Consider the following 9,415-nt stretch of genomic DNA (forward strand, 5'->3'; position numbering starts at 1 on the left):
CAGCTGTAGTAGTGATTGTCTCTCACATACAAATATGTCCCTAAACATGTACCTAGAATCTGGATTAGAAAATGCATTCTGACAGGTAAGTGAGTGAGATTCTGTCTCAACCGCTTCCATGGCCCTGTTTCATACCTGCTTTTGGAATGCAATCCGAGCAGCTGGAAGGAATGGAGAGTGCACAGCAAGTTTTTTACAGGGATGGGAGTTATACACAGTTTAACTCAGCTGTAGTAGTGATTGCCACTCAGAAACAAAGGTGTTACATATCATACACTGACAAGCCGGGATAATAAAGTGCCTTCTGTAAAGCATGTGAGTGAGATTCTCAATCAAGACTCTTTGTGGACCTGTGCAAAACCTACTTTTGATAGGCAATGCTTAGGAGCTGGAATGAATTGAGATTGGGCATAAAATTACTTTCAGGAATGGCTTTTATCCACAGTTTAACTCAGCTATATTCCTGATTGCCACTCACATAGAGAGGTGTTTGTTACCCTCTTCTTAAAAGGCAGAAGAAGAAATTGTTTTCTCTAAGTCATATAAGAATGGTCCTGTGACAATTGACTGGTCATAGCTTCACTCTGTCTGCAGAACCTGAGGTGGGTCCCTACTTAGACCTGGCCAGGGGCAGCCAATTCAAGGTGTCACATCACAGAGGACCTGCATCTCCCAGGGCATCACAGGAAGTGTTCACCACCAGCCCCCTCCACTCGCCACTGCCAAGACCATCATCCTCCCTCGGGAGGACTAGGCAGGGCAGGGACCGGGTGTGGGAGGATGCCAGCTCCAAGGTCTGGCACACCAGTTGCCAGGTGGCTACCTCCTCTGACGGGGCCCAGCACATGCCCCAGAAAACTTGGTGGCAGGCCCCAGGGCTCTTTCCTCTGGAACTTGTCCCCCTAAAATGGCCGTGGAGTATGTGGCTGGGGCAGGCAGCCAGACTCCTTTGGACAATGCAGGCGAGTCCAGCCAACGTTCTCCTCTCCCCCAGCATGGCACTTATGCACCCAGGCAGAGGGCCTCACAAGTGCCCTCAATCATGGATTTCTCTCCAGAACCGTGGCCAGGGCACTTGGAAGGCCAGGCCTTCATGGCTCCAGAAAAGAGGCTGGGACCTATCACTGGAAGGGCTTGGCCAGTGTAGACCCCGCTCCCTAGGGCTCCAGACTGCTGGGGCCACACTCACTGCTTTGCCATATGCCTGTCTCGGCACTTCTGATTCCACAGAGCCTTTCCTTCACCTGGCTGGAGTCTAAAAGTGCAGGCATGGGGTGAGGCCATGGTTTTGTCTTTCCAGAAAGAAATGAGGTGGGGGATAAAGCAGCTGGCCGAGGCAGAGCCTTGACCTCATGCCACAGTCTGCCGTTGGCCACCAGGGTCAGACCACCACTTCCAAAGAAAGGAAGTGGCTGGCGAGATGAGTGGAAGGGGGAATGGGAGTGAGGCACAGATGAAGCTAGGAAAGAACAGCCTTCCTTCTTCACCTCCGCCTGGCCATCACAAGAGAGTACCCCACCCGGTCAGAGCCTTGTGGGTGTGCGGGGCCTTCACTGAGGCCCCCTGAGGCCAGCCAGATGCCCAGCAGCCATGCATGCACCATTGGCATGACGGGTTGAACCCAAGCCTGCAGGGCTTCTGGAGTGGCCAGAGAAAGAAGGGTCCATGGGAAAGGTAGGCGAGGTGGGCAGGACATGCCCCCCCTCCTCTCCTCAGGTCCCTGAGAGAGAGAGGTAGAGAAAGAGAGAGATCCCTGACACCTGAGTCACTGCCACCACCACTGGTGTCATCTCACACGCCATCCTCCTTCCCCCCACCACACTCATGCCCACTCCAGGGCCAGCCCCACCACAGAGAGGCCGGTTTCTGGTCACTTCCTTGCTGTCCCTTCCTGACCAAACCCCAGTGCAGGGGAAACAGTTCAGATGGGGGTGGGGGACGGCAAGATAGCCAGGGATGCAGGGGCGAGGAAGAGCCCAGTGTCCTGCACTGATTCAATTGTCATGGCCTTCCTCAGTCTGTGGACCCTGTGGGACAGGGAGATCAAAATGGGCCACCTTGAAAGATATCTCTTTCCCTTGATTTTCTCGGCCGTACATTGGACCTCCCCTAAACTGCCTACAGAATTGAACCTAGACGACCCTTCTCAGGAAGGAGCCACTGTCCTATGGAGGCTGTAATATAATGTCAAATAGGTGTTACAATAAGAAATGCACCAACAAGCCCATCTTATCAAAAATTACGTCTCTCCCAGGGAACATTCACTAGGGGGCACTTCAAAGAGTTGCCAGACAAACATTTCCATGTCCCTTTCCACGAAAATTGTCTTCTTCCCCTCTCAAATCTCAAACCTCCACCTCCAACATCCTCCTATGTCTTTAGCTGAAGATTGTATTTAAGAGGAGAATCCCTGCCATTGTGTTGAGAAACTCAGTATCCCGGGTTTCTCCCATGTACACGTTATTAAGCTTGGTATTATTTTCTCCAGCTAACCTGTCTTGTTAATTATTTGGCTGCCATAAGAACCTTAAGGGAAAGGGCGGATGGGGGTTCTCTCTCTGCCCCCAACAGCCCTGAGCTGGGTCCGTCCTTCAGACCTGGCCAGGGGCAGCCCATCCCCACGTGCCCTCTCCCAGTGCATCCCACGAAAGGCTCACCACCAGCCCCACCCCACTCGCCAGTGCCAAGACCATCGTCCTCCCTCGGGAGGCCTGGGCAGGGCAGGGACTCAGCTGTGGGTGGCCACCAGATCCCAGGTCTGGCATACCAGTGGCCAGGCTGCTTCCTCCTCTGACGGGGGCCAGCACATACCCCAGAAAACTTGGCAGCAGGCCCCAGGGCTATTTCCTCTGGAACTTGTCCCCCTGAAATGGGCCGGGCCCAGGTGGCTGAGCCAGCCAGCCGGCCAGCCTCCTTTGGACAAAGCAGGTGAGCTGAGCTAGCCTTCCCATGGCCCTTGGTGTGGCACCTGCACACTCAGGCAGAGGGCCTCATGCATGCCGTCCATCGTGGATTTCTCCCCAGAGCCATGGCCTGGGCACGTGGAAGGCCAGGTCTTCCTAACTCCAGAGAAGAGGCTGGGACCTGTCGCCGGAAGGGCTTGCCCAGTTTGACCCCATATCCCTAGGCCTGCAGCCTGCTGGGGCCACACTTACTGCTTTGCCATATGCCTGTCTCGGACCTTCTGACTCCACAGAGCCTTTCCTCCACCTGGCTGAAGTCAAAAAGTGCAGGTGTGGGGTGAAGCCGTGGTTTTGTCTTTCCAGGAAGAAATGAGGTCTGGGACGAAGCAGCTGGCCAAGGCAGAGCCTTGACCTGGCACCCCAGTCCGCCTTTGGCCACCAGGGCCAGACCACTGCTTCCAAGGAAGGGAAGTGGCCAGCCAGCTGAGTGGAAGTGGGGGGATGGGAGGGAGACAACAGCTGAAGCCAAGTCAAGAACAGCTGTCTTCCTTCTTCACCTGCACCTGGGTGGTGTGAGAGAGCAACCCACCCTTGCAGTGAGCATCAGAGCCTGGTGGGTGGGCGGGGCCTTCACTGAGCACCTCCAAGGCCTGCCTGAGGACCCAGTGGCCACACATGCACCCTTGGCCTTATGGGTTGAACCCAAGCCCGCAGGGTTCCCAGAGCAGCCAGAGAAAGAAGGGCCCATGGGAGAGGTAGGCAGGGTGGGCAGGGCATGCCCCCCCTCCTCTCCTCAGGTCCCCGAGAGAGAAAGAGAGAGAGCCCTGACCTCTGAGTCACTGCCACCACCAGTGGTGCCATGTCACACGCCATCGCCATCCCCCTTCGCCCCACCAACCCCATGCCTGGCCCGTGGCAAACCTCACCACAGAGAAGCCAGTTCCTTGTCACCTCTGTGCTGTCCCTTCTGGACCAGACCCCAGTGCAGGGGAAACAGTTCAGATGGTGGTGGGGGGCAGCAAGATAGCTGGGGATGCAGGGGTGAGGAAGAGCCCAGAGTCCTGCACCGATTCAATGGTCATGGCCTCCCTCAGTCTGTGGACACTGTGGGACTGGGAGATCAAAATGGCCCACCCTGAAAGATGTCTCATTCCCTTGATTATTTTCTCGGTCATATATTGGACTTCCCCCAAACTGCCTAAAGAATTGAACCTAGAAGACCTGTCTCAGGAAGCAGCCACTGTCCTATGGTGACTATAACAGAAGGTCAAATAGATTTTCCAATAGAAAATGCACCAACAAGCCCATCTTATGAAAAATTCTGTCTCTCCCAAGCCACATTCTCTAGGTAGCCCTGCAAAGAGTTGCCAGACAAACATTTACATGTCCCTCTCCATGAGAATTGTCTTCTCTCAAATCCCAAACCTCCACCCCCAAATTCCTCCTTTGTCTTTAGCTGAAGATAGTATTTAAGAGGAGAATCTCTGCCATTGTGTTGACAGACTCAGTTTCCCAGGTTTCTCCCATGTATTGATGATATCAGCCCAATTTAATCAAGCACGGATTCTGTTTTATTGCCTAGTTGCATCAGGAACATAATTACTAGCTAGAGCCTAATTTGAGAATATTCATTATGAATGAAAAATGTCATATCTAAGAACAGAATGGAATTCACTGAGGTTTTATTCTTGGGACATATGTAGGATTAAGTCAGGACACACTGTGAGAGTGATAAATAAGTTCTCTATATTTTTCTTCTCTAAGACCATGGATTTCAGTCACACTTTATACGAATGTACTTTTCAGCAATGAAAAACAAACACTGACCTTGAATATGTTGCCCTCAGATTCATTAGTCTTTAAAATATAAATTGAGCAATTTAAATATACATGAGTGAAAGACTATGGAGACTTCTAGAATGTCACTTTAGGTCTTTAGAAGTGAAGAATTGTCTTCATAAAGCATTTCTATTCCTTCTTCTACCTTGACAATAATGCCACTGTGACTCTGTTTTAAAGAGGATAATGGCAGGTTTTACTTTAATTTGCACCTTTTTTTAAAGCACATTTACTTAATATTTCTCAGTCTCTTGAAAACTTTTATCATTAAGCTCAACCTTCATTTAAATCACCAAACCTATTTGATGAAGGCGACATGAACATTTACTTGCAAACTCCTCAGAAAATTGCTAATTTAACCTTTACTTTGGACAATCAAAGGTAGAACTCAAACTGGATTTGCCAGGCCCCTCAAAATGGCTCATAACTCTGTGTTTGTACATTTATCTGGGAAGATATTATCTGAGGGTAATTGTCCTTCCCAAATGCTTTCTTTACCTTAAATAGCAATACTTCCAAAGTTTTAATGAAAATGTGGCCAATTTGGTGAAAACCAAGTGACTTGTTTTTTTTAGCATGCCAATGAGATTAAGAAAATAAGTATTTTATTTATTGTTATTGATTTTAAAAATCAGAGAGGAAGAAAACAAAATTCTTTGTCCAAAGACATTTCTGGAAGTGAAATCGTCTGAAAAACGGACAGCTACCCACGTGCTTTAACCACTAAACCATAAGAAATGTAATACCATGGGCAAACACTTGAGCGTTGTCACCTGCACCAGTCCCCAATGCTGTCGCCCCATCAGGGCCACAGATCAGGGGAAGGAGTCAGCGGAGGGGAGACAGCTGTGCCCTCAGCATCCTTCCTTCCTGGGTCAGAACTCATCCCAGCTGCTTACTGTCTAGTCTTCTGGGAAAGCAGAGAATTCTTCCAGGGATATGACACACAGGGTGTTAAGGATGTCATCGTTCTATTTTAAACAAATGATAGATCATGTGATGTGCTTCTCAGGACAGGAGGAGCCGCCTCAAGGGAAGGCAGATCTTCTCTAGGAGCTGACGGTCATCTAGGGAGAGCAGAGTCAAGGGCTGCCGAGCGCCAGCCCACTCCCGCTCTCCGTCTCAGGGACACCTCGATCCCCACCCCCCACCCGGCCCCTCTCCAGTGGTTCCCATTGTATCCTCGGAGGCCTGCGCATGCTCAAGACCAGGGCTTGGAGCGGCAGAGGGGCCAGTGAGCTGGAGAGTCCTGGGCCGTGCACTGGAGGCGGGGTCCCTGGTGCCGAGGTGGCTGCTGTGGAGGTTTGTGTGGGGACATTGGCAGTTTCTGGATCCTTCCTCCAGGATTGAAAGCATTGTGGGGCTCTCCTTTCTGCAGTGTGGAGGAGCCCTGGGCAGGAGGCGGCACCGTGGTAGGCGGTGGGGGGCTGGCTCGGCGTGGAGATCTCCACCGCAGATGGCGGAAGCGCGGTGTCGGGGGCGGTGGATGTTGACGGGGGACGGAGCTGCTGGTGGGCTACCCAGGAGGGGAAGCCCAACCTCTGTCCCTAGGAGGAGCAGAGGAGCGCTGCCTGGCCGGCCAGTCCCTCTGCCTTGGTGCAGCCCCACCTCGGCGGGGCCTCCTGCCCACCCAGCGGAGGTGCAGGGGGCGGCAGGTAGTCGCCTGCCCTGTGCGCATGCCCTTGAGTTCGCGCCACCCGGGACCCTGTCTAGGCCAGGTCGTGACATCTCTGGGTGAGCACTTTCCTTCAGAAGATGGCCTGTGGTCAGTGCTCCTCTGCCCAACTCTGCTCAGGCTATTGGGTTCCTCATTGTGTTCTTTAAACAAACAAACAGTTCCTACTTCCTTGGGACCACTTTTATAGAAAAGCCTAATCCCATTAATGCTTTCTGATAATTGACTCTTGTCGGGGGAAGAGGAAGAATCTCCCTCTGCCCTTTTCCTTAAGGTTCTTCTGGCTGGCCAAATAATCAACAAGACAGGTTAGCAGGAGAAAATAATACCAAGTTTAATAACATGTGTATATGGGAGAAACTCAGAAATGAGCAACTTTTCCCTCTGTCTAAGCTGCTTGCTTAAGTATTGCAGCTAAAGGCGAGGAGCGTGTTGGGGGTGGGTAGTGGCCTGGGACTTCAGAGGGCAGGAGGACAATTCTTTTCAGGGTCATCTATAGATAATGTGGTCAGGGAGAGACAGAGTTTTTGATAAAAGGGGCTTGGTGCCTTTCCTATTGTAACCTCTATCCTACATTATCTTTACAGCCATTATGATAGAAGATCTGTTCCAGGAAGGAGCCACCATGTCAAATTCTTTAGGCAGTTAGTGGGGGAGGTCAAATGTCCCTCAGAGAAAATAATCAAGGTAAAGAGATAAATTTCAGGGTGGCCAAATCTTGATCTCCCACACTCTATATTTGCAAGGCAAACTTTGAAGCCTGTGAATTGTTGTAAACTGCATTTAATGAAAGGAGCTTCAAACAGTCTTTGGTGAAAATTATGTAACTTCCTAATAATAACTCGCCTTCTCTTAAGATAGATTGAGGACTGACCAATTGATGATTGACATAATGTGTATGGAATTTTGGTTTCAGTTGAAAAGATTTTCTTGGCAGTTGGTGCTAAAATTAAAATCGGATAAGGATGAGATTTTTACAAGTAGTATGTAGTGTGTGTTTTGTCTCTGTACTCATTTAGAATCGTAAGAATTTAGATTTGGAAAGCCCATAGAACAAGGATTTTGAAATTTTGATTTGACTGACAAGATGAAAGGTCAAAAGGCCAAATACGGTAGGATTTCATTTATATGGTATTCTAGAAATGATAAACCATAGGGAAAGACAACAGATCATGAGTTGTCATTGGTTTTAATATTTAGTTAATCATATATTTAGTTTAATAGTTCAATCATTAGTTTTAATATTTCTGATTAAAAAAATACATTGTAATGATGGAATCCAAATTATTGCTTTTGGATGATACCAGAAGTTAACAACCTATTAAATTCTGCAGTAGGAACAAGTGACATGTTGGTTATTGGTGTCTTTGAGTGTAAGTATTGGAGGTAATGAAATTTTTAAATAAGCATTTTTGGATTCTGAACTACTGATTTTTTTTACTAGATCCTGTTGGACACGGCATATTACAAGTTTCAAAAGGCTCTTTAAATTATTGTAGCAGGCTGAAGCTATTAAATTATAATGTAAGATCTTTATACATGAAAGAGGCAAAAATACAAAAAGCCATTCATCATTTTATCTTTGTTAAAAAATCAAGTAAACCTTACCATATGCATGAATGACTTTTGGCTAGACAGACCTGAACTTGACGAGATGGACTCATTAGTATGGGGAACTTGTTTTGGAATGTTAAAATGGGAGAGGATATATAATTTTTACCTGAGGGTGACCCGAGTCAATATGGTGGGTTTAGCTGCTTATATGCTCTTTCTGAGTTATGATCTTGATTAAAAAGCTAGTCATAGACATACCAAAAAATTTGGACCATTTTATGTATCAATATATTAAGATATCTTATTTCTCTGATAGTTCGATTTCAGGGTGTCTGGGAAAAACTGTTTCTCAACATAGGTACTTTGGAATATAATTTTTGATTGTTGACTTATTGAATCATAGAATTGTTCAGTTGGGAATAATTTTAGTGGTTGTAGAGCCTAACCTCTTCATTTTCCAGGAAATGGAAAGTGAGGTTTCTCGAGTTAAGTCATCCATATTCTGACTGCTATTTTAGTGGCAGAGTTGGAACTAAATGCTCAGTTGCTCGTCTCCAGATTCCTAGTACATTGCTCTCTGTGCTACGTACTACTAAGTAGACAAACCAATGAGTTACCTTCTCAAATCATATATGTAGCCAGTAGGGTTGACTTTTTCCCATATGCATATCTTTCCTTTCTTGTTTAAATAATTACTAACCACAATTCATTCCCCTGCCATGTTTAATGACTAACCTTGTGCGTGTCGCCTCGAGCACACGTGAGAAGGACTCCCTAGAATGGACACTTACCTGTGAGTGGATGCTGAGCCAGACGCTGATGTGCATCTGCAACTTGATGAGCTGCAGCCAAATCATCCTCTGAAGTTTTAACAATTTCCATTCCCACCAACAGTGTGAGTCATCCTTGCCCTGGGAATTCTCAGATCAGCATTGTCAGATTTTTAAAGTTTTGCCAATCTGATGGATGAGAAATGATGTATTTGTTTTCCTCTTTGTACAACTGTTTTGACAAATGCGTAGAGCTGTGCAACTACCAAAATTGAGATACAGAACAGTTTCAGCACCCAGAACTCCCTTCAGCTGATCTTTTGTAGTCAACTCTTCCCCCACCCTTAACCCCTGGAGACTAACAATCTATTGTCTTTCCCTATGGTTTGTCTTTTCCAGAATATCATATAAATGGAATCCTACAGTATTTGGCCTTTTGAGTCTGGATTCTTTCATTTAGCACAATACGTTTCTTTGAGTGTTCATCCATGTTGTTGTCTGTATCAGCAGTTCCTTCTGTTTTATTGCAGAATGTAGTATCTATTGTGTGAATGTACCACAGTTTATCCATCCACCAGTTGAAGGACATTTTAGTTATTTTCAGTTTTGTCTTTTTTGACTATGAATAGAGCTGCTATAAATCTTTGCAAACAAGTTTTTGTGTGAACATAAGC

Source organism: Diceros bicornis, chromosome 2 (assembly GCF_020826845.1).
Source record: "Diceros bicornis minor isolate mBicDic1 chromosome 2, mDicBic1.mat.cur, whole genome shotgun sequence".
NCBI classification, from domain to species: domain Eukaryota; kingdom Metazoa; phylum Chordata; class Mammalia; order Perissodactyla; family Rhinocerotidae; genus Diceros; species Diceros bicornis.